This window comes from Pan paniscus, chromosome 1 (genome assembly GCF_029289425.2).
Source record: "Pan paniscus chromosome 1, NHGRI_mPanPan1-v2.0_pri, whole genome shotgun sequence".
NCBI classification, from domain to species: Eukaryota; Metazoa; Chordata; class Mammalia; order Primates; family Hominidae; genus Pan; species Pan paniscus.
In genome coordinates, this window is record NC_073249.2 from 29,022,062 (window position 1) to 29,048,713 (window position 26,652).

Genomic DNA, 26,652 nt, shown 5'->3' on the forward strand with positions numbered 1-26,652 from the left:
AGTGATTTTCCTACCTCAGCCTCCTGAGTAGCTGGAACCATAGGCGTGCACTGCCATTTGCCCAGCTAATTTTTGTATTTTTAGTAGAGACAGGGTTTCACTGGTCAGATTGCTCTTGAATTTCTGACCTCAGTTCATCTGCCTCAGTTCGTCAGCCTCCCAAATTGCTGGGATTACAGGTGTGAGCCACCACGCCCAGCCCTTTTTTGATAGTTAATTTTATGTGTCAATTTGGAGAGTGTTTTGTGTAAGATTAACATTTAAATCTGTGAACTTTGGGTAAAGCAGCTTGCCCTCCATGAAGTGGGTGGGCCACATCCAATCAGTTGAAGGCCTGACTAGAATGAAATAAATGCCCCTCCTCCCAAGCAAGAGGGAATTCTTCAGAAGACTGCCTTCAGACTTCGTTTGCACCACTGGCTCTCTTGGGTCTCCAGGCTTCCAGCCCACACTGCAGATTTGGACTTGCCTGCCTCCATAATCACATATGTCAGTTCCTTCTTTTCTCTCTCTCACTTTCTCTCACCTTCTCTCACCATATATATCTCCTATTGGTTCTGCTTCTCCAGAGAACCTTAACGAATACATCTTTAAGACAAGAACACAATAAATAATGATGCAGATTTCTCAGACGGTTCATCTCAGGAAGCCATCATTGAAATCTACTCTAGGCAATATGTTATCTCAACATACGCTATCTAACCAATGTTCAGAAAATTGATCTAAAAAGTCAGCAAAATGTGAATATAAAATCGCATCAAACTCCAAAACAAATCTGAGGCTGATATGCTGAATGGCATTTTACTTTTAATACAGCTCTGATTCATGAGCCTGACAACTTTTTGAGGAATTAAACATGATCGTCAGAGCTGGGTAAGAATTTGCAGATCGTGTGGTCTGACCCCATTACTTTATAGCTGTGAAAATTGCCTGATTTCTTTCATACTCCTGAGCACTGCCTGACATTAAATGGTCAGAAGGAAACCCTGGGAGGTAGCCTCTCACCAGCTTGACACCAGTGTTAGAGCACTGCCCTGTTCCGCTAGACCTGTGGGGAGCAGGGACCACCAGGGAGCATGTGTGTGGGGCATATTATCCATGGATGATTAACTAGATCAGTTCAAGCACAACATTAATGATGTCAATGTCATGGCTCTAAGTCTCATGAGCTAATTGACATCAGTTATATCATTTTGTCATGGATGATATTATTACTATTCTCTATTCATTTTTCTGTCAAAAATACGTGCTATGGGTCACAACAGGCAAGAGAATATGGCTGATTCAGTACAACTTTATGCCATTGCTCAAAATAGTAATTACAGTAGAAATCTGTTGATTTTTATCTGCTCAACATCTCATCTCACCTTAAGGAAACAGCAGCCCTTTCCTCAGTGGAACTCCCTTTCTGATGCGTGAAGTCCCATGGCGGGCCACACATCACAGTCCTCTTCACCCACCTGGGTTAACAGGGTGGAAATATCCAAACTTGACCAAGCAGATTCTCTTTCCTGGGAATTTGGATCCTAATCAGAGACACAGAACTTCTGTGCTGTTGCTGCTGAGTCATGCAGTGGTTGTGTCCCATGGTTCCTACTACCCTAGACACATAGTGATGGTCTGTGGGCTCCTATACTGAGATCCCAGCAACTGACCTCAGTCCAGTTCTCCCTGAGGCCAGGTTGCTCAACCCTTCCTTCAGTTTTCTCCCAATACATTCCTGTTTCTCATTTAAGGTGGGTCTTTGTTACTTTCACCCAAAAACCCTAACTGATACAACAACTCAACATGCCCAGTTTTCACTGGTTTTTCAGAGACCTCTTCTCTGTATATGGAAGGAATATTTCTATGTATGAACCATAGCTTATTCATTTATTCATTTAATGAAATTAGAACACACCATATTTTGACATAATTTCAGATGTGTTGTTTTTTATCATAAAGCTAACACATGCTTATAAAACTCAATCAATACAGCAATATACGCCAAGCAGAATGCTTGTCTCCAGTAAACTCATCTCTCTTACAGAAATAATCATTGCATTATACAGTTTGATGTATATTTGAATTACAGTTTGATATACAGAACTTTCTCAAAATGGGATCATACTATAAACTGTTATAAAACTTTGTTTACTTTTAACAACATAACCATAATGTCTTTCCACATCAGTGTCTATAGATCTACTCCACTCTTTGAAATTGCTGCATATCATTTTATAGGTTGTTTTGAATTTAACCATTGCAATGGTTTGAATCTGTACCCCGAAAAGCTTGTGTTGAAAACTCAATCACCATTGTAAAAGTATAAAGGGGTGGAACCTTTAAAACATGATTAGTTCATGAGGGCTTTGCTCTTATGAATGAATTTAATGTTGCTATTGCTGGAGTAGTTTCCTTATAAAAAATAAATTTGGCCCTCTTCTCAATCTTTCTCTTGCCCTCTCTTGCCCTTTCACCATGGGATGATGTAGCAAGAGAAGCCCTCTCCAGATACTGGCCCCTTGATCTTGAACTTTCCAGCCTCCAGAACCATAAGCCAATATATTTCTGTTCATAATAAATTACCCTGTCTGTGGCATTCTGTAATAGCAGTACAAAATGGACTAAGACAAGGATGTTCCTATAGATAGGCATATAGATGTTTCTAACTCTTTGCTAACTCGGCAATGCTACAATTTTAAGACACCTGTGAGCCAGAACTGCTTATGAGCTTTTTGAAGAGGACTGCCCATCTGGAGGAAGAGAAAATAGAGATATCATCAGGAATATTTCCTTGAATCCTGGGAGCAAGGAACAGATTAGATGCTAAGGGACAATGGGCCAGTGCCTGGATATTAGGAGATTACCTGATAAGCTCTTTGCCATCAATCTATATGGGATCACTGGGTTCCCCCACATTTTACTGAAATTCAGGCAAGATTAGGAGTTGCTATCCAGGGTTCCTGCACAACAAATTGGATTAATATTTCAAGTCACATCATGGACACAGAAATGTAGTAATATGACGAGGGTTCCCTCCTACTTGCTAAACCCTTCTTCTGCCAACATATTCCAAGAGAAAGTGAGCTGCCTGCTAACACAGAAAGGAGCTTCCCACAGGGGCTATTCAAGAGCTGAGGCCCTGGATAAAGATTGAGAAAGCTCAAACCCTAGAAGAAGGAGGAGAAAGCCTGGAACAAAGTAACCGCAAGGTCAGGTGGTGTGAGTGTTCTCACGGGTGAGGCTGTGTTGACAGAAAGTTACACATGGTACCTCTGACTCCAGGAGTGCCAGCAAAGGAGGTCACAGAACACATCCAGTGGCAGCCCAGGGATAGCACCATTATGCACCTTCCTGTGGCCAGAGCCACAGATGCTATCAACAGGGGTCAGGTCATGAGCTCCATGAGGACAATGACCCCATTTTAATCGTTTCACTAAACCCAGAGATGAATTATTGTTAAGTGGTTGTTCAGTTGAATGTAAATAACAAAAGCAGCTCAGCCTTGGTCTACAAGCATCACTAGCCCCATGCACAACACCATGCTCCGGCGATCCAGGGGTTATACAAATGAAATTGGTGAGAAAAAGTGGCCACCGATGGGGAAGCTTGGTCAGGGGCAGAGCTCGGCTTAGGTTTATTTGCTCAAAGCAGAGGCAAGGCATGGGAGAGTAGGGGTACTTGTTGTCAGCCAGAACCTGAAATCCTGGGCTCCGCTGAAGAATTAAAGGAGGGCAAATGAGAAGGGGCAAGGCTTGACCTCGTCTCAGATGAACACACTCACACTTCCAGCATTATGGCTGCTCAGAAGCATCAAAAATGGAATTAATTTTCCTCTGGGAAATCTCAGCTGATTCTCAACTTACAGGAGAGAGGAGAGATAGCAGACCTGCTTTAGAATCCCTCTCAGAAGTTTCTGGATCCCTTTTATTTCTGGTAAATATGTATAAGGAACTAACCAACAATGTTAGCTAAACAACAAATGGATAGGAAAAAGAAAGTTCCAGAAAGTTTTAAATTGTAGAAGTTGATGTTCAGATTGCTGTCTTCCATACTTGGTGCAAATTTTCCTGAAGTAGCCAGTTAATACATAGGGCTCAGAGAACGGAAAGATGACAACTATTTTATCAGCAGCTCTTCAAATTGCCACAACTTTCCCCAAAAGCAGTGTTTATTACTATTCTTCTAACTTTTAACTTGACAAAAGACTCTTATATGGGGATCTCAAAGCTCCTAAATAACAGTGATGCTTGACATAAAGACAGTGAAAGGAGAGTTCAAAGCTTTGCACAGATACTCCTTAGTGCTTTCCATATCCCATGATCCTTCTGATGAAATCCCAAAGTCCATAGAGTCTCCAGCCTGTGTTACCACTTCAGGGCCTCTCCATCAACCTCTTACAAATATGAACAAAGCCCCTGGGCCCCCAGGTGACTGATCCACTGTCATATACTAGTTTAGCGCCTGGGCAAACAAAATGTTCCATGGCCAAGAGGACTTCTGTATCTAGTCCAACAACAGTCACACACTGACTGTTGGAGACCTTCCAGCTATACTGGAACCTCTGTCTTTATTCCTTCAGAAGCAGGGTGCACCCACAGGTTTCTGGCAACTTCTTACCCAAGGACCCAGGGCAACTTACACCCACCTACACTCAGGGCCACCTACACCACCTTGTGGTTAATCGTAAGGGAGCATGAAAGAAGAGCACTGCATCCTGCCTGCGATCAGGGCTTGCTTGTATTCCTGCTCTCTGGGACCACTGCCTCAGACCCCTCTACCTGTGGAACCCTGAGCCTCCGGGCCACTGTAACCTTACAGACATAGCTAAGACCACTGAGCCTTGCTATTCTCCTTGGACTTGCCACATTCTACCTACCCCATCTGTCTTATCTTTTCAGTTTTTCGAGTCCTGGATTCTCAGCATATTTGTCTGTCACCTCAGGTAACTACCTGCCTGACTTTGTTAAATTCACCTGAATCCTCAGACTCCCTGGCCTCACACTACTTTTAATCACAGCAGTGTAACCTGGAGAGGTGGAGAGGGATAGAGTGACAGGTGCCTGTCAGCCAACATTAAGAATGTCCCTTGCCCTCGAAGAGTCACTGGGGCTGACACAAACAAGACATAGCAAAATGAATTGGTATAGGCCAGGGTGCCATAGTTGAGGTCCAGCCCAGTTCCTAGTCTGGGGTCCCCTCTTATTCCCATAGCAGGGGACTTTTGATTCTTACCTGGCCCAGGCTTATCTCCATCTGCAGAGCCTATGCTGGAGTAGGAGAGATTTAAAGTATCTCTGCCTAATCAAGAGTCAGAACCAATCACACTCACACTCGCCACTTGTCCAACCTCGGGACCTAAAATTCTGCCTCACTTCCAAAGACCAGTGCCCACTCTGGGTCCTGTTTCTGATGCCTGGGACCTGGTCTTCCCTGTATCTTTGCCCATGTCATGCCATTCTGAGTAAACCTTGTCACTCCCTCTCCCAGGACCTGGAATGACCAGGATTCTGGTTAATCAGCTTGTGTTCCTTTAATCCTGAGCCTTTCTTAGAATCAGAGACAAAAAAAGAGAGCCTGGTGTGGGTGTGTTGAGAGGGTGTGAGGTGAGAGGGTAGGTGGCATGATCAATCCTACAGTAATGTGTGCTCCCGGCCCTGTGAGCCTGCTAGCCGCTTTCACAGCTGCTGACTAATACCTTCTCCCAGCCTCATCTTGGGAATATGATCCCTTTCACATGCACTCAGTGAGTGCACTCGCAATGACCCCTTAATTGGAAGTGCCAGGACCTCTGAAAATAACCTAGGGAGAGACAGAGCTAGCCAGCCTGGGATAATGCAGTTTCCTAGCACTTGCCACTGGCTCAGCTTAAACTGACTCCATGTGGAAGACTTGGCTACTGTGCTTTAGAGAAAGTGCCTCAAGTCTTGCTTGTTTTTGACAAACGGGCTCCAGAGTGGCTGGGCCTGATCCTAACATTTGGTTTGCATTACACATACATTGCACAAATCTATCTGCCCTGAGGGAACTGCTCTCTATTTTTAGGGTGGCTTCAATGAGAAGGCAGAAAGAGTGAAGAGAGGAATCACTATTTGGACTCAAACATGGCCAAATTGCTGATACAGCAGGTAATACTTGGGGCCGACCTGGTGATCTAGTCATCTTAGAGTTCATGAATCAAGGAAGGAAACGCCTGGGGATAGCCTAGCAGGGAGAGCGGAAGTCAGGCTCTCAGAGACAACATAAGGAAAATACTAAGCCCGGAAGTTCTAAAGGGGATCATGGTTAATAGAAGGTGAGAGTTTTCAGAGTAATTTAAATATGATTCTAATAATGTAATCCCAAACAATCTCAATGATGATTTAAGTGAGGCTGGGACAAGTAATTTGTGTGTGTGTGTGTTTAGTTGATATTTGCTGCATTAAATTCTTAATGTATACCTGATACCATGCTAAACTCTGTATAAACATTTCCACATTCAATCCTTAAGACAACTATATTTAGTAGGTACTCTTATTACACCCATTTTACAAATGAGAATACTGAGGTTCACAAGGTTAATTGGCCAAGGTCATACAATTGGTAGATTTCCCAAGTCTAGATTTGAACCTAGACCATCTGACTCCAGAGCCCGTGCTCTTAACCATTACCTACATGAAAGAGAGGCATAGTCCTGACAGAACAATACCAGGATGCATAAAGCCTTCTAGATTAAGCTAGAAGTTATGAAAATACTAAACAAGTTATATCCAAAACAATACTAACACAGTAAGGATAGGCCTACTTTTTGGAGGCAAATGGTATAGCCCAGGATAGCAAATAGGTTTCAACATGCATAACAATTCCAGTTGACGGGGCAAGGCTACCTGGAGCACAGTGTTACAGAAGTATCTGAGACAGTGTCCAGGCTGAATTGGAAAGAGTGCTGAGGCTGATTACCAAAATCTGTGATGGATGAAGGAGAGGGGAAGGATGGCAGATGTGCTATGTATTTGCCATTCATAACAGAAGTCCACAGGTGGCAGAGAGAGGGAGCAGGATTCCTACAAGAAAACAGGCAAAGGTTGAGATAGATATGTAGCCAGCAACAGAAAGGTCTAACCAGGATGAAAGGTGCCTGCCTAGAAGGTGGCTGCACGTGGCATTGGCAAAGTATGCACGCTGCTGGCTCTCCCAGCTTGCTCTTCAGCAGTCACCAGTCAGGTATCCAAGAGTAACTAGGAAAGACAGTATTCTGGAAAGAAATCAGGCAGTGACTCTGGGACTTGATATGTGGTCTCAAAAAAGCAAGAGCCAAAGGCTTGGTCCCTAGAGGACAAATCAGAGTGAGGTCAGCAACAAGGCTGAGGAACGCTGACAAGTGATGGATTTTGGGTCTGCAGATGTCTCTCCATGCAGAGTCTGAAATGGTTTTAGAATACAGAGAGGGGCTGAGCCAGCCAACAGGAATTAAGTGGCCTTGTTTGTTTGTGAAGCTTGAGAAAGGACAAGGCAGGAAGCAGTATGTCCTCACACCCACCCTATGAATAGAGAATGAGGGAGAACTGGTTTGGCAATCAGTCAAGGGAAAAAGGCTGGGAGGCTTTTGGTTGACCACTAACTTAAAAAGAAACAACAGCTAACAGGGCTGCTACGAAAGCAAATACAATCTGCACCAGCCCCAGTGTGGTGTCCAGATCAAGGGGAAAGAATACGTATTTTGCATTTGTAAAACCACATCTGGAGAATTGTGCCTAGGTCTGGACAGCCCACATTAAGGGGGCTGGGGCAAACTACAGAGGATAGCGTGAGCTTAGACAAGGTGCAGTTGTAGTGACTGAAGCTGGGTTTTGTTTCTGTTTTCTGGTCGAGAGAACCTTTGAGGAACATGTTAGCTTCTTCTAGCCAAGGGGCTGACCTTTGGAGCAAGGATTTGACTTATTCATAGTAACTCCTGAGGGAAGTAGAACCAGTGGGTGACAGTTACAGGGAGACTAATTTTATGCAATAAATGAGGATATTTCCAACAATTAAGACAGCTTTCCCCTAGATTATTTTCCCACGGGCTACTCTCCAGCTGAATGCTAATAGCCATGGGTAAGTCTGGGGATCTTAGAGTTAGTCAAAGTAAGCAGGTTTCTTCATTGCTGGATTTGTCAAATCCTTTAATGTGTTAGTATGCTTTAAATTTCTCCAAGAAGCTGTCCCAAACTTAACTGACCACAGAATCAAACTCTTCTTTTATTTATTAATTTAGTTTTCATGACTCATCTCTTAATGTCTCCTGAAGCAAGTCCTCTGTGAAATACGCTTGAGAATGTTAGACTAAAGTCATCCATCCTATAAGGAAATGGGTCACTTTGTGAAGAAAGTGAGAGACCTGTCCCAATTTGAGCGGGTGTCCTTCAAACTCTATCTGAGAAAAAGATTGTAGAAGAAATTGCTTCATAGAGAAGAAGTTTGGATTAGATGACTCTTGATTCCATTGCCTACTTTAATGACATTTGTGCCACAAACAAACATTTCCAAAGGAGGCTGAGTTAATTTCAACCTTAACAGATCCCTAAAATGATATAGAGGTCACATGTGAGAATATTCAGCTAGTAACACCTCCTGAGATTGTATAGGCCTAACAAGAGTGTGTTTTTGGTATATGTGCGTTTGTAATATTTTATAGGGCTAGTGCTGCCCCCAACAAAATGCCTTACCAAACTTACAGAACCTTCCGAGAGTCCTTCATGTTCATCTCAAGTTGATTTCTGGGAGTGTTTTTCTGCTTCTGATTCTTCAAATCTTGCAGAGTTGCTTTTATCTAAGATATATCCATGACTAACCTTTAAAATGACTTAACTCCATCTGCTATGGACTGAAAGTTAGTGTCCCCCCCCCACCAAAAAATCATATTTTGAAATCTAACCCCCACTGTAATGATATCTGGAGGAGGGGGCTTTGGGAGATAATGAGAGCATGAGGGTGAAGCCCTCCTGGATAGGATTAGTGCCCTTTTAAGAAGAGGTCAGAAGGCTATGGAACTCTCCCTTCACCATGTGAGGATACAACAAGAAGTCAGCAGTCTGCAACCTGGATGAACCAACCATACTGGCATCCCAATATTGGATTTCTAGCCTCCAGCACTGTAAGAAACTTGTTATTTAAGCCAGCTAGTCTATGGTAATTAGTTATAGCAGCCCAAACTGACAAAGACCATCATCTTAAACTTTTAGAAAGGGGAATTGGGATATAAACTTTAAAATAATCTTAAGAGCTGTATGTCTACTGTAAGCGTAATGTACAGTGGCATAACTAGCAAAAAAAGAAAAAAAGGTGGGGGGACCCAGTATAAAATCTGATACACCTGGGTTGAATGAAAAAGACCCCACCCTTTTCTTTTCAAGCAAAGGACAAGGGTTTAGTTACACAAGGTCAGGTTCTGGTTAAGGGATGGGCTAAGAAAGAGCACTTTCTTCTCTGAAACATAGCTAAACTGATTAGAAAGAAAAGACAGATGCCTCAGTAGGACAACAATATAATTTTTATATTACTAGGTACCACTCTAGGGACTTCCATAAACATCCTAGGCAGTCGTGGAATTGAGGCTCATCCTCTTGTCAGCAGCTGGCCCAGCAAGGGTGACTCCACTGACTTTCCCTGTCAGGATGTGCTCCTGCCTGCACTCACCCACCTAACCTCAGCTCCCCTAGAAACAACAAAGCTGGCTCTCAGATCCGGCATATTCTCCTCACTCCCGTGCATGCCAGCTACTGGGAAAGGGAGAAAGAACAACTCCTTACCTGAGCTCTGAGGCCTCTTGTGATCTGATCCCTTCCCACCCCTGTGACCTCACCTCCCACTCCTCCTCTCCCATCCTTCACAATCCTCCAACCACCCCCAACTTCTTGCTGTCTTTGAACCCATCAAGCCAGTTCCTATTTCCAGGCCTTTGCATTTGCCATTCCTGCTGCCTGGAATTCTCTTCCCCAACCCTTTGTACTTGTCTTATTCTCACTTCCTTTAAGCCTCTGCTTAAATGTCACCTCCTCAAAGGATTCCTCTCATTACCCCAAAATAGCCACCAAATCTTCACTCACGATCCCCTTATCCTACTTTATGTTTCAGTAGCGTTTTTCATCACCTGATGTTAAATTATACATCCATTTGTTTCCTTGTTTACTTCAGGCAGGCCTAAAGCGTAAGTCTGCTGGAGAGATGAGATGCCCAGGAAACAGGCTTTGAGAAACTGGACTTCACTCCACCCAGTACTGCAGCAAGTGCACCAAAACACCCAAGGTGGCTCCCTGTCATTGCTCCTGGTGGACAAGCATACATCAGTTCCAGCCTCCAGCACCGTTGGGAGGGTCCTGGAGGACCAACTCCTAGCACCTTCCAGTCTGATTCATTCATATGAGAATCATCAGCTGCTGAGGCCCCCCAGGACCAGAAACCCAGGAAAACTGCCACCTTGACTGGAGTCCCACCATATTCTATCTCTGCAGAGCTGTCCTTCTGTGTGGGGTCAGTTGCAACCTTTATGTGAAAGAGAGAAAACAGATTCTTTGCTGGTAGCTTTTGGTATCATCATATCAATAACCATAAATCACATCACTGTCTCATTGTCACAACTGAACAAATCAGAGCTGTCTGTCTCATTCCCCATTGTATTATCAGTGCATAAACAGTGCCTGACACATAGTAGGTGCTCAATAAATGTTTTTTATGTCCAAATAAAAGAGCAGTGGAAGATTCTCTACAAGTGAGAGGGCAGAAAATTATAAGGTAAATAGGGAGGAACAGGGGTTGGAGGGCAGCCTTCCCCTTCAGAGGGAGACGACTCCAGAGGTGCTCCTGACTTTATGACAATAGCTTATGACCCTCACCAATACTCTCTTACCCAGACATGACTCACAGGCTTCTGGGGTCAATGGGCCCATTAGGGAATTGCCTCCAGTGCTCAGCTGGGATTCTTCCCTGATGATGAACTCCAAAATTTATGAAATTAGAAGACATCACCCTCATTGCTCAGGAGGATTGTAAACTTCTTCTACTAGACTTGCTCCCAATCTCCTTCTAACCCAGACCACCAAAACTTGCTGTCAGGCTATGACCTTGAACTTGCCCCAATGGCTCTAAGCTCTGATTTCCCTCCTCCATTATGGCTCACACCTGTTTCCTGGCCCAGCTCTGCTCCTGGGGCTTGTTTCCAGTGCCTCCTCTTATTTCCTTTGTCCTCCACTAATGGGACCTGGAAATGCGCCCCCATAGAGCATCCACACCGCTCCAGGAAACAAGACAAATTGATAGAACATCAAAGGGACAAAATCAAATGCTCATCTCAACATCCTGTGTGGAAAATGAGGCGTGCCTCCAGTGGACGTAGCTGATGACCCTGGAGCAAGCTGATCATGGGGAAATGATCTGGTTAAAAATGAATATGAGAAACAAAGGTAGAGGTAAGGAAGTTAACTCCAAAAACTGTAAGTTACAGCACTTTAAACTGTATCGAAAGCAGGAAAGACTTCTATTTGCTACAAGTTAGCTTGGTTTTTGTTGTTGTTGTTGGTGGTTTTTTTTTGAGATGGAGTCTCACTCTGTTGCCCAGTCTGGAGTGCAGTGGTGCGATCTTGGCTCACTGCAAGCTCCACCTCCCAGATTCAAGTGATTCTTCTGCTTCAGCCTCCCGAGTAGGCGGGATTACAGGCGTGCACCACCGCGCCTGGCTAATTTTTGTATTTTTAGTGGAGACAGGGTTTCACCATGTTGGTCAGGCTGGTGTCGAACTCTTGACCTCATGATTCGCCCACCTTGGCGGGATTACAAACATGAGCCACTGTACCTGGCCAGCTTGTTTTTTCTTGTTTTTCTGTTTTGTTTTGTTTTGACCCCATTTGAAACCACACTCCACTAAAAAGGGTTTGTGTAGGTGGATTACTCTGGGAAACACACACACACACACACACACACTGCATTTCACTACACCTTTAAGGAAGTATAATGAAGCAAATGGAATGGTCAATCTGACCTTCCATTAAAAGGTCATCATAAGGGAGTTTTCTAAACCAAAGTGAATGTTACAATAGAGATTGAGAAGATAAAAAAGTCACAGAGCCAACAACTGCACTTAATGGGAACTGGAAGCTTTCCCATCACTGTTCCACCCAGGAGGCTCTCAGAGCCAGAGAGCACTAGATGGAGGTCTGTCCTATTCAGGGCCTGAGATGTTGTGCTTAAGTCTGGAGGGACATATGGGTCACGTGGTTCTAATCGGCCCCATGGTGGTTTAGAATAACTGGGATAGTCTCACCTGTCACTCATCACACACACACACACACACACACACACACACACACACTGCAGCAAGCAAATGATGCTTTCACAGGAGGAGATAGTATTAAAATCTCAAGAGGGGAGATAACATCTGGTTTTCAAAAGCACGTTCAATGTGCTCCTGGTTTACTAATACAAATTGCTGAGAGCAAAGCTCCAAAGAAATCTCTGTATTGATATGCATTAGCAGACAACACAGTGAGTGAGAAGACTTTGCTTGGACATGACTCTTAAAAAGTCATTGAGAACCGCTGCTTGAGTTTGCACCTATCCTTGGTGAGGTCACTAGAGACAGAGCAAGGCAGAGGATGCTGCAGGGCCCTCCATCTGCCCACGGCACATAAGCCTCAGCATTTGGAGGGGAAAAAAAGGAAATCTGACCTCCAAGCAATTGAGCCCACAGGAAAATCTGCTTGCATTAACCAGCTGGGTGCTGGAAAGATTTACCTCTGCCTCATAAAAATTATTTCACTAACAGATGTCTGATCTCCACCTGAAAGGATTACTGAGCAAATAGCAGATTTGCTTCAAACAGCAGCTTAGTGAGTCATCACAGATGTCAGGCAATGCATTAGCTGAAAACATTTAGGAAACGGAGGGGGTTGGCTGCAATCTCCCATTAGGCGGTATCTTGATGGGGAGACAACACTGGAATCTATGTGATTGGAATTTTAATTCATTGAGATTTTCTACAAGGATTGTAGAATGTCAAAGCTTGTTAGCTGCAAATCAGTGCATTGATTCCAGAGTTGAAAATAGTTCTTCCACCTAAAAAATAAACATTTAATATTCCAACTGTCTTTACTTGGCGGCGATATAAAGTTTTTCTTAAAGCTAAGCTCTCAAGGTTGAAAGGGACCTCAGAAGTGATTTGGTCTAACCAATCAAGAGGTCACCTACAATAGCCCCCAAAGAAACTGAACTTGAGTGAAAGAGGATGAAGTGCTATTCTGTATAAATACTGATTTTTAAAAAAGACCTATTGAATACATTCCAAACCCTCCACAAGTAAAAATGTGTCTATGTGAAAATGTTCACACATACACACATGTTCACACACTTCACACACATACACACACATGCTAAGACTCTTGTAACTCTCCGTCTATGACAACCTTGACGCTCACTAGAAGTATCTGGGGAGCTTTCAAAAATCCTGACGCTTAGGTCTGCACTGCAGACCAATTAAGTTAAAAGCTCTAGGGGTGGGACTCATGTATCAGTACTTTTTTAAGTTCCCCAGGTGATTCCAACGTGCAGCTGAAGTTTAGAACTGCTACTCCAGAAAGAGTATATTCATTTGTTCATTCATTCATTCAACAAGTATTTATTGAACTTTCAGTATATGCCAGGCACCACACTAGATGCTAGAGATAAAATGGTGACTGAAAAACATCATGATCTTGGATCTCATGGAATTTTCCATCTAATGAGGGAAGATTAACTAGCCACATAGTGAATATGTCATTTAAAATATACTAAGTGTTCTGGAGGAAAGACTGTGGTTCTAAGAGAAAATATAATGAAGTATCTGATGTAGATTTGCAGTCAGAAAAGTCTTTCCTGAGAAGTTGACATTTGCAACATGATCTTTTGATTGAGAGGAGTTAACTGGCAGGGAAGGGAAGAACTCTCCTGCTCTTTCTAAGAGGAACAGCGTGTGCAAAGATTCTCTGGCAGAAGGAGGCTAACACATTCAAGGAAATGGGGGAAAATAATATGGAAGACACCCAAAAAGCAATTAGCAAGAGTGGTCTGGAATGAAAGACAGGTTGGCAGAGACCAAATGATCATGGTCTTTAGGCCACCATGTTAGTGGCAGTTTAAGCAGAATGATAGAAACCACTATGAACATTTAAAACAGAGGAAAAACAAGGTAAAGCATTGGTTTTACAGGTGAAGAAAGAGCTGAAAAGAAAGAGGATGATGAGGGAACCCAGAAATTAGCAACAGCAGGAAGCCATTCTCAGCCTTAGTCTGGGGGGCACAAAAAAAGGGTTAGTGTTTCTGCAGCCCAGGTTCTGGACTCACCTGGTGGAAGCTCAAACCTTTGTGGATCTATGTAGTAGGCCAGCTTCTATGGTAATTCCTGCTTCCTCCTAATGTGAGGCACTAACCATTATACAAACAAGATGCTTCTTCCTCTTCCCTACAAGAGAGAAGAAAGTCTCAGCAGTCTTTGTATTCATCTCAAGTCTCCAGGTGATATGAAGTCTTCTCCATCAAGTCCTGATGCAGCTCCTGTGGAGGGTGAGGATATCATGAAATGTGTGGTGAAAGAAGGAAACCATCATTCAGCCATGACCCCAAGATCAGCCGGTACCTACACCGGGCAGAGAGTTCCTTACCTGATGCTGGCTGAATCACTGTGGACAAAGAAGGAAAGCCCATGCCCAGAATAAGTGTCTACTCCACTGAGGACCAACTGCTTTGCCCTCCGCAATGGAAAGGCTCTGTATTAGTTTCCTGGGCCTGCCGTAACAAAGTCTCACAAATCAGGTGGCTTAAACAATAGGAATTTTATTTTCTCAGAGTTCCAGAAGCTAGAAGTCCCAGATCGAGGTGTCAGCAGTGGCAGATTCTTCTAAGGCCTCTCTTCTTGGTTTGTAGATGGCCGTCTTTTCCCTGTGTCTTCCCATAGTCTTCCCTCTTTATAAGTCTGTGTCCAAATTGCCTCTTCTTATAAAGACACCAGTCATGTTGGATTAGGACACACTTTAATGACTTCATTTTAACTTAATTACCTCTTTGTAGAACCTATTTCCAAATACAATCACATTATTTGGTACTTGGGGTTAGGACTTCAACATATGAATTTAGGGAGGATACAACTTAGTCCATAACAGGCTTCAGCGTAATTAATTTGCCTTCAGGTGGCTGGTTACTTTCCCCATCCCACTCTCCAAAGAATGAGGCCATGTCCATGCCCATTGGCCACTAATATGGGCAGTTGGGCACTAAGCAGTAATAGGTAGTCAAATCAACCTTGGAGCAGAGAATTCCATGCTGATGAGCCCAACCAGGTGTACTGCCAAAACTCCTACCTAGTGGGAAGATCTTCACTGCTGTAATTCACAGCCACCCCTGCTGGGCCTGTGTGCTGCAACAGTCCACTCTGGGTGGACCAGCATACTGAGCAGCCCCATCTATAGCAGCAGATGTTGTGAGTGTCTGGGCCACTGGCTCATGGAACTTGCTAGTGCTTTCCAGACATGCTCAAACCCAATCTTATATATCCCACTTCCACTTGACAATTAATTGTGCTGCACACATTATGGTCTGGTGAATCAAACAGTGCCCACTTTAGGATGGACAGCTTAGGTCACATGGTCGCTTGCTATGCCATGGTAATGTGTTCAGTGTCTCCTGGGGTCCAGAAGCAATGCAGAAGATGTTTTTCAAAAGGAGAATCAACAAAGGAGCACATGGCTCTGCTTCCAAATCCTAGACTGGCCAGAGGCTTTATCAAGAGAAGTCTGTAGAGAGAAAGAGAGAATTCTTATTTTCCACTAACATTCTGAATTCCATTGAATCTTTTGATCATGAGGCCTAAGTGGAAAGGTGGCTCACACCACAACCTGGGCCTATTGCAGAGCCGTCTCTCACTCTGGCCCCATGCTAAACTGTCAGCCCATTAGGCTGCTTGGCAAAGGGCTGAGCAGCACACCCATAAGTGGTACATGTTGCCTCCAAAATCCAAAGATACTCAAGACCGGTATAGCTACGTTATTATAAAAACAATGAGAATAGGGGAGTGGCATGGTTTGACTTACACTGTTTTTAAAGATTGCTCTGGCTGCAATGTGGGTAAATGATTGGAGGGAACCAAAGCCCAACTGAGAAGTCTAGGTAGGAAGCAGTACAGTAGGCCGGGGAAGAAATGATGGGAACAATGGAGCAGAGCACAGAAGATGGACAGAAATAGAGTGTTGAGGGCTATGAGGATGAAAGAGCGACAGGACCCAGCAATGCTCTGGAATTAGAAGAGGTGAGAGAGGTGAACCTTGTTCCCCAGGTCCTGGCTTCCCACACCAGGGCATGCTGGTGCCATTCATGGAGATAAGAAATACTAGAAGACCAGTGAAATCAGGCTGATCTGGACCTGAGTCACAGCTCCATCAAATGCTGGATTATTCAGGAGAACTTGTATGATCTCTTCAACCTTCTAGATGAGCTCCATTTGTTAAAATTACATTAAATAATATATAAAAAGTGCCTAGACCACTCCTTGACACATAGTAACTGCTTATAAATCTCAGTATCACTACTACTTCTCTTTCTGCTGCATACACCAGCATAGATGTCAAGGGTCTGTGCTTTCAAACTATCCAGGAAGAACTATACTATGGAAGTGACCCACAGCATTTACAGAGGAAACACAGATATAGACAAATATAAATCCTAAGTAAGGGAGTGTGTATTAGTCTGTTTTCACGATACCTGAGACTGGGTAATTTATAAAGAAAAAGAGGTTTAATGGACTCACAGTTCCATGTGGCTGGGGAGGCCTCACAATCATGATGGAAGATGAAAGACATGCCTTACATGGTGGCAGGCAAGAGAGAGAATGAGAATGAAGCAATAGGGGTTTCCCCGTATAAAGCCATCAGATCTCATGAGACTTATTTACTACCATGAGAACAGTATGGGGGAAACCACTCCCATGATTCAATTATCCCTCACTGGGTCCCTCCCACAACATGTAGGAATTATGGGAACTACAATTCAAAATGACATTTGGGTGGGAACACAGCCAAACCATATCAAAGTAGTAGGACTAAAGGAAAGAACACATGAAGTGCATATTAATTATTTTTCTGAAGAAACGTGATGAGCTTTGCATAAAATTATAAGTGCTATATAAAGTAGGATTGTATCAATCAACATAAATGTGTGACTGCTGGGCAAACATACCTCTGGCTTCACATCCTCAACCCTGACCTCTAAGAATTACTGACCAAAAAGTACTGGTGAGAAGCATTTGAGTCTGGGGTTTGTCAAGCAGCAGGATAACTGCCATGGCACTGCTAGAAAGAGATTGCTGGTGTCGGCTGGGCGGGATGGCTCACGCCTGTAATCCCAGCACTTTGGGAGGCCGAGGCGGGCAGATCACGAGGTCAGGAGATCGAGACCATCCCGGCTAACACGGTGAAACCCCATCTCTACTAAAAATACAAAAAATTAGCCGGGCGAGGTGGCGGGCACCTGTAGTCCCAGCTACTTGGGAGGCTGAGGTAGGAGAATGGCGTGAACCTGGGAGGCAGATCTTGCAGTGAGCCGGGATCGCGCCACTGCACTCCAGCCTGGGTGACAGAGCAAGACTCTGTCTCAAAAAAAAAAAAAAAAAAAGAGATTGCTGGTGTCTTCCTTGCAGATATCTCCCAGTAAATGGAGCAACCTAAAGTGGCAATCATGATTACACAGAAAGTGAGGGAGATCAAGGCTGAGATATGGCTCACTTTCATTCTGCTTTAACTAAAAACACCACCTCCAGTTTCTGTGACCCGGAAAGGATTAACTTCCCAGACAGAAATTAAATCCTCCATTCATCCACTGACCGATGTGATCCCGGGAGGAGCACTGTAGGTTTACCCAGTTCATCATTCACCAGTTTTCTGCTGTCCCTCTTCACACCAAATCACAGAAGATTCATGACAATCATTTAGATACCTTCTTAAGAACGCACAGGATAGTGTGTGTCAGAGAATAAGGGGCTCAGTCTCACTGGATTCACAGAGTAAGGGTGTGGTTTCTGGAATTGGAGTGGCAAGGTCATTGGCCCTCTTCACAATGACTTAGACTTTGCTTATCCTGACAGATCCACCAAAATGGTACCAAAAATATACCCTGACTTAGCAACACTGTTCTTGCCTTTTTGCCACCTAAGTCAAGACCACAAGGTTTGACACATGTAGGTGTCTGATTGTTAAAGCAATAGTCAAAAGAGAATCTAGAAATCTTGCCACCATTTTCAAGATTCTGATATATCTTTGAGGCTTTTATTCATTCATACTTACTGAGGACCTACCATGATTCAGGCATTATTTCTCTATGCTAGTTGTGGGGCTTTACTAAAGGCAATAAAGCAAGGTCCTGCACTCAAGGAATTCACACATCTAATTAGGGAGTCAATGAATGCCACTTGAGCCCAATGCAGGGGGTGATATGATAGTGCCCTAGCAAAGGTTGCCATAGGGCTCTAGGCTCCCTATGCATGTGATTCAACTGACCACACAGCAGTATGGCTTTTCATTTACCAAATAGTTGCTGGATGCCTACCATGTGCCAGGAACTGCTTAGAACCTGAGGATTCAACAGGGAACAAAAATAGACACACTCCAGGCCTTCATGAAGATGAAGTCACAGTCTTTGGAGTTATAAATATCTAGGTTCAAATTTTATCTCTACTCTTTAGTAGCTAGGTTATCTTGGGCATATTTTATAATCTCACCAAACCTCTGTTTCTTTATCTGGAAAATAGGTATAATAATAGCACCCACATCTCACCTTATTATAACAGAGTAAGAGAAATGAGAAAACACATATGCTGGTCACCATTCTTGACAGAGTACATGCATGAGTGCTAATTTTAGAATGTCTATGTGTGTGTGATTAAAACCAAGATGTTATCTTTATTCAGGCCTTAGAAAATTAACCTGAAATAAAATGTCAGAGCCGAGAGTCCTAGAGAGTATGAAAAGGAACAAGATTCAGGACAAGTGTGTGTGTGTGTGTGTGTGTTTGTGTGTGTGTGTGTCTCAGTGATTGGGTTCCTAGCTTCTCACCACCTACAAACACAGCATGCTATACCCACATGTACATTTCCATTTAACTCACTAGTGAGATTTGTTTAGGGTAACAATTTAAAAATATATATTTTTAGTCATAGCCAAGAAAATATCAGAATCCAAATATCAATATCTGTTTAAAAAATAAGGTTCCCAGGCCAGGCACCGTGGTTCATGCCTGTAATCCCAGCACTTTGGGAGATGGAGGCAGGCAGATCACCTGAGGTCAGGAGTTCGAGACCAGCCTGGCCAACATGGCGAAACCCCGTCTCTACTAAAAATACAAAAATTAGCCAGGCATGGTGACGGGCACTTGTAATCCCAGCTGCTGGAGAGGCTGAGGCAGGAGAATCACTTGAACCCGGGAGGCAGAGGTTGCAGTGAGCTGAGATCATGCCACTGCACTCCAGCCTTGGTGACACAGCGAGACTCCATCTCAAAAAAAAAAAAAAAAAAAAAAAAAGACTCCATCTCAAAAAATAAATAAATAAATAAGGTTCCCTCCACTAATCTCAGAAAGCTAGAGGTGTTTTTCCACAAGGGACGTGAAATATGAAAAGTATAAAAATCTTGTCAACCATGTAAGTTACATTGATTTTTTTTGGCCCGGCTATGTTTTGAGTCCTTGTCTCTCCTAGGTAATCAGTTTTTTAGAGAGACAAATAAGGACCCAGGCATACTACATCCAAAAAATCTTAATATAACATATATAACAAATTATTCACATATTATTACTAAATTAACATAAAACTATGAAAATGGGCATTTATATGAAATTATGTGTTATTCTACATGTTTTGCTTGTCTGTCATGTAAATGCTATTACTTACACAAAATAATAACAGAACTAGCTAGGGTGAATTAGCAGCAATTAATAGTAGGACTAAGTAAACAAAAAATGTGTGTGAGAAAAATATAAAAATATTTTTATAGTGTTTAGTCTAATACAGCAGGGGTCCCCACAGTAGTGGCCACAGACCACTACTGGTCTGTGGCCCGCTGGGAGCTGGGCCACACAGCAGGAGGTGAGCAGCTTCCAGTGAGCTTTACTGCCTGAGCTCTGCCTCTGGTGAGATCAGCGGGGGTGTTAGATTTTCATAGGAGCATATATGTTGTGAACTGTGCATGTAAGGGATCTAGGCTACATGCCCCTTATGAGAATCAGTTTCATCCCAAATCATCTGACCTCTCCCCTGCTCCTCTCAAATTTGTCCCTGGAAAATTTGTCTCCCACAAAACTGGTCCCTGGTGCCAAAAAGGTTGGGGGCTACTGTAATACAGCAATGTATTTTAACTCTTCAATTTTTGTTTTGTTTTGTTTTGTTTTTAGAGAAAGATACTTGCTCTGTCATCCAGGCTGGAGTGCAGTGGCACAATCGTAGCTCACTGTAATCTTGAACTCCTGGCCTCAAGCAGTCCCCCTGTCTCAGCCTCCTGAGTAGCTAGGACTACAGGAATGTGCCACCACACCCAGCTAACTTTTCAAAATTATTTTTTATAGAGATGGGGTCTGACTATGTTGCCCAGGCTGGTCTTAAATTCCTGGCCTCAAGAATTCAGCCCTCTAAAATGCTTGGATTACAGCCTGAAACCACCACACTTGGCCACTTCTTAAGTACTATAAGCTATATTATTGTGTGTTCTTAAGATACATACATGTAAGGCTTTTTTTTAACGTAACAGAACATAACTACAATTAGACTAATTGAACTGATATTAACAATATTTAACAAAAATTAACAGTGACGTGTTTCTTTCTATACCAAGATATAGTAGGCTATTTTACTGTTTCCTTTTCTAATGATCCTTCTCTGGACTGCCCATGGCCTTTAGTAAATTCTTTCCTTCTTTATGTAGTGATAAACTGAATAGTCAAGTTCACTTTGACCCATACCTCTGCTCTTATCAAGCACATATTTTCAAAGGCCAGCACCAGTGATAGCTGTCCTGTAGGCACACATCTAAGGATATCTCCTTCCATGCCTATAAAGTTAAAAATCTTACTGAGTCCTGCTGCACATTTTAGGAAACTGAAACTTAATCGACCAGGCATGGTGGCTCATGCCTGTGGTCCTAGCACTTTGGGAGGCCAAGGCAGGAGGATCACTTGAACTCAGGAGTTTGAGATCAGCCTGGGCAACCTAGTAAGACCTTGTCTCTATAAAAAATAAAATTAAATTAGCCGGGTGTGATAGCATATGCCTGTAGTCCCAGCTACTCAGGAGGCTGAGGTGGGAGGATTACTTGAGCCCAAAGAGTCAAGGCTCCAGTGAGCCTTGATGGCACCATTGCACTTCAGCCTGAGCAACAGAGGGAGACCTTGGGTCAAAAAATAAAAAAAACTTCGTAACCAAAGACTATATCTTGAGCAATATTAAGCAAAATCATTCTGTAACTAATAACCAAAGTCTTATTATAAAAATGAAGATGTGTAATATAGAATAGGGGTCTTCTGCATTTCTTGCTTGCATGCCCAAGAATTTTGAAAACTATGTACCCTCTCACAGATTTTAACGTTGACATATAAAAATCATATATACAATTGCTGGTATATTTAAATATGACATTTCAACATAAAACTGTTACATTATCCAATAAAATGTAATATCACAACCATTTGATACCCACCATCATTCACTTTAAAAACATAAGAAAGCTTATTTTTTAACATTTGGAAATTTAACATATTTCTTTGTCCTATTTAAATTCATGTTTCTCTTCTGCTTCCCCACAAAAAAATAAAAAATCTATCCTAATATGTTTTACAGTCAAAAGTCTTTTGTTTAACTTCTTTGATCACCTCATGATAGCTACAATTTTTAAAAAGTATATTAATTAAAATTTAGAAATTAAAATGTTTGATTTATTTCCAGTGACCTAAAGTGTTCAATGTTTTTTAAAATATTGAATTGCATTGAAACTATGATGATCACAACCAAATAAATATTTTTATAAATATTGATTATAATAATATATAAAATCATATAGGGAATACATTTCCTATAAATATGAATCATGATCAATTTTGATCTTTTCTTGTATATAGATTTGGTCACTAGCACATATCTTTATTGTTTGTTAATGAGTTTTAAATAATTTTAAAATTTTATAGGATGAAATAAGGATTGGTTGTAACTGTAATAAATATTTCATAATATGACTTTATAATATAGTTTTTAACTATCAGATCTGAAAAAGAGATCACATAAAATTTCATCTGTGTTTTTGCTAATGTATCTTGAAAAAGCTTCTTGTTGCAATGAAAAGAATTAGTGTCACTGAAACAGGAAAAGTTCCCTTGTGCCCCTCACAGGGCGTGCGATGAGGGTGTGGCTCCTTTCTTCAGTGCCCCGCTGCTCAAAACCCCCTAGAGGGAGCAGGCAGACAGGCAGGTTGTAGGGAGCGTGGGCTCTGACCCCAAGGCAGCGTCTGGGGGTGAATGTCTACAGCTCCTGAAGCCTCGGCGGGCATGTGTTACCACGTGCTCTTTTAGTTTTTGCTGTCTGTAGGCAGCTTGTGTGAATCAGCTCAATTAGACCCTCTGCCCTATCTCAAGGACAGTGGACTTTGGGTTCTTGCCTTAGTGTACCAGAAAAATCAGATCACACGTGGGCTTGGAGAATGAGTGCAAGGTTTTATTGGGTGGTGGAAGTAGCTCTCAGCAGATGGATGGGGAGCCACAAGGGGTATGGAGCACGCAGTGGGAAGGTGGTTTTCCCCTGTAGTCGGGGCGGGCAGCGGCTGGGGTCTCCTCCCACCATCCCGGCCAAACTCCACGTCGTTTCGTCGGTCAATGGCCTGGCAGCTTCTGCTGGTGCCTGTCGGAGTGCTCTTCGGCCAGTGTGTTCCTCTCCACGTCCACCCATTTGTGTCTCTGCCCACTAGGGTCTCGGGGCTTTCATGGGCACAGGACGGGGGCGGGGCAGGACAGGGTGGTCTTGGAAAATGCAACATTTGGGCACAAAAACAGAAATGCCTGTCCTCGCCTAGGTCCGTGCCCACAGGCCCGGAGGTGGAGCCCTCACCAGGGACCCTGTCTTCCTTCTCCCAGCACTTCTCTGCACTCCTCTGCCCTCCTCCCGTATCATCCCTACCCTATATTGTTGTTCAGACATGACTTGCTTTATAGCTATAAAGGAGTAAGCAATACTCCTTTGAAAATAACTGGGAAAAGGTTGCAGGTAAATGTCTTACTGAATCTATTTTTAGCATTCTATATTCCTTATGGACAGTTTCTGCTTTCTTTTATAAGACTCTCCCTCAACAGTCAGGAAATGAAAGAGGCCAGGCTATTAAAAAAAAGTATCACTTCTCCCGCCACCCCACTCTACCATGTATCTAAATCACAACTTCCCAGCATAGGGAATGCTACTCTCCACCTTTAATAGATAGAAGAATAATGCCAGGAAAGGCAGGAAGCCTAGGGTTCATGGTCCCTTCATTACCCATCAAAGGAAACCCTCCCTTTGCCTGGCTCTTTGAGGTTTTTACATCCTAGGGCAATGTGCCCATAGTAAGATTTAAAATAGGTGAGGGATATGAAGAGCTATTGTGAACACAGGTCTGTTCTCTAGGAAAGAATATCTCAAGGAGGAGGGTTGAAGATCCAGAAACTGATTTTCTTAGAAGTGCACACTATATACCTTCAAAAAATGTATGAAGATATACACACCCTTTGGGGTGTGTACTCCAGTTAGAGGACCACTGAATAGAAGAGTTTGGTTTTTAAATAAGTGATATGTATGTAGACCAGAATCCCAGAGCTGTCATTGCTAGTAGCTGCGTGACCTTAGGCAAGCTGTTTAGTCTCCCTGAATCTCAGTTTTCTCATGGGTATTCTCGTGGGTAAAATGAGAATAATGGGACATATAAAGTTATAGTGACAATTAAATAAGATAATATATATAAAGCAACTAATACATAACCTAATACAGTGGTAGGCCCTGAATAAATAGGTTTTATTATATATTTATTATCATTATAATTATCATTATTTTTATTTTGGTACAGAAGTTACTATTATTATTCTCCTGAGGAGGCATAATATTACTAAAATAAAATAGGCACCAAAAGAGAATCCAGAGGAAAACTGAGCCTATTTTGGCAAGGAGGGAATATCCTAAGATTTCACTGCTTGATGGTGAAAAGGCATTAGTGAGGGGAATCAGAATCTGTTATACAACCAATTGGTGTGATTTTTACTACAGAGAATGGTTTAGTCCTTCTCAGTAATCCTGCTGAAGTCTTTGGGAAGTCTCTTATTTATAAACCTCTTTAGGATTCTACTTCATTATCGTAATGAAGTTTCTGGTGCTTGTGGTTTGTGCAATTGGGTAGTAGAACCCTTTACAGAATTCTTTCCTTAATGAGGTAAAGACCACTTCTTTCAGCTAAAGGGCTTTAGAGGGAGGCAGACTAGAGTCTAGGTCTAAGGACAATTCCAGCCATAATTTACCAGCTAGGATGCTTGAGTGACTCAACTTTTTCCTAATTTGTAAAAGGCTGTAAGAATGCTAACTTTTCAGGTAGTAAGAAAAAGGTACATAAAGCCCCTAACAAAAGTACCTGATATGCAGTAGGTGCTCAACAGATAGAAGTTAGTACTATTAAAGAAGATAAGAAGAAACCCCATGGTAAATAATCATTTCTGGCAGAATGTTAAGTACCATCAAAAACAGTCAAAGGACTATGACAGTTCAAAGAAGAGAGAAGGAACAACTTTTTGTTCTGGAAAGGGTTGACGGAGAAAGGCCGTCTGAAAGAGTTTGAGATTGCCCTAACAGGACAGGTTGGATTTTGACAAGTGGAGATGGGAAGAAGGGACATTTAAAGGATAAGAGGTGGAATGAGAAAAGTGCAGAGGTGGGAGATTCCAGGGACTGATTCAAGGGATGAATACTTCCATATGTATATGTGGATGATAGTGAGAGATGCAACTATTGCCTTGTTTATGTACAGTCCCTCCCCAAATGTCAGGTAGAAAAACTCAGAAGGTAGTTTGGAGCCATAGTGTGGGGAATTCTGAATGCTGGATTTGGATCTGAAGGTGAAAGAGCTGGTGTCAAAACTGACTCAGAGATGTCAGGTTGGGTGCAGGCCCTCGGCTATAATATGAAGGCAGAAAATAGAACTGGTTTTATATTCCTTACTTATATCTTATAATACCTGGGTTGAATAACATAAGGATATATTTCAGAATACTGTTTGGATAATGTTCTTAGGACAGCATTTCCCAAACCATCTTTTGGATACACAAAAAACTCTTACAGTTAACATACACATACCACGAAATAGTCCATCATGATCACACAAACTCTCTTTCCGAGTTACAATGTCCATTAACATATTAAAGATCCTGAGCAGTCCTGAAACAAATGAACCTTTTTCCTTAATTTAATTCAGCATTTCCCATATGTTTTTCAGCCTAGCATAGTGTCTTCACAGCACACTTGTTAAAGGCTTGGGAAAAGGGGTTCTGCAGACTTCATTTGGGAAATGTGTCTTATACAAGACCTGGTTAGGCAGCTGAATTATAGTTTTGAGAGGTTTGGCGGAAGCAAGGAGATGGGGGTGAGAGTGGACAGGTTTACAGGGAGAATAGCTCTCAGTGTGTAAAGCCAAGCTGTCTGACCAAAGAGCTGTATAGATAAGCTTCATTGCAGAAAGTTAATGAGCAGATAAAAGAATTTGGTCATCCTGAAATTTGGCAAGATTGAATAATACTTTCTTGTTTAAACTCTAATTCTTAAAAACTTCTTTAAAAACTTAAGTTTTTAAACTACCTCTTCAAATTCTGTTTGCTGGCTCTTTTAAGAGCCAGAACTCCAGACTGCTTTCTGCTTGTTTTGAAAGACAATTCTGTAGCCTGTCCAAAATTGAGTGTGAAATGGTTAAAAGGTAAAATCCCAGGTCATGGCCGCCAGAGCTCTTTTTGAACTAGTGTTGCTCCCGGCATCTTTGACTCTTTCCTAGTAACAGAGGCCTTTTCAGTTCAGATTGGAGCTACACACATTTCTTCCCACTGAAAATGCAGGGGATAGAAAGCAGGTCTCCCCAACTCCCACTGCCCTGTCTTCCCTCCTCCTGCTTGACAGCCTGTGGCAAAACTTGTAGGCAGCAGTTAGAAAGCATTTAGAGAAAAAAACTGGAAAATGACTAAAATATAGAGAGAAACCCCTTGGGAGTAACATGTACCTAGTAATAGATATTTTTTTCAAATAAGATTAGAAGCTAGAAACTTTGCTAACCTGCAGTTGATAAATTTGCATGGTTTAGAATCCAAACTTTGCGCCGTTGCAGATAACAGAGACTGAAAATTCTCTGTCAATAGAATAAGGACCTTGATAGAAAAACAGTGTGAGTCAAAAATAAGAGCATCTGCAGAACCAGACCAAAATGATCAAAAGATATCAAAACAAAGACAATTCTCCTAGACACATATGAAAATATTTCAATAATCCCTACTGTGGAGGAATCTGAGGTTAGTTATATGAGCCATAAGAGAGTATCTATAGTTTGTTGCAGATTATTATGCTTGAGTTCATTATAAAGCAAGCTATATGTCTATATGTAAATTTAGTCA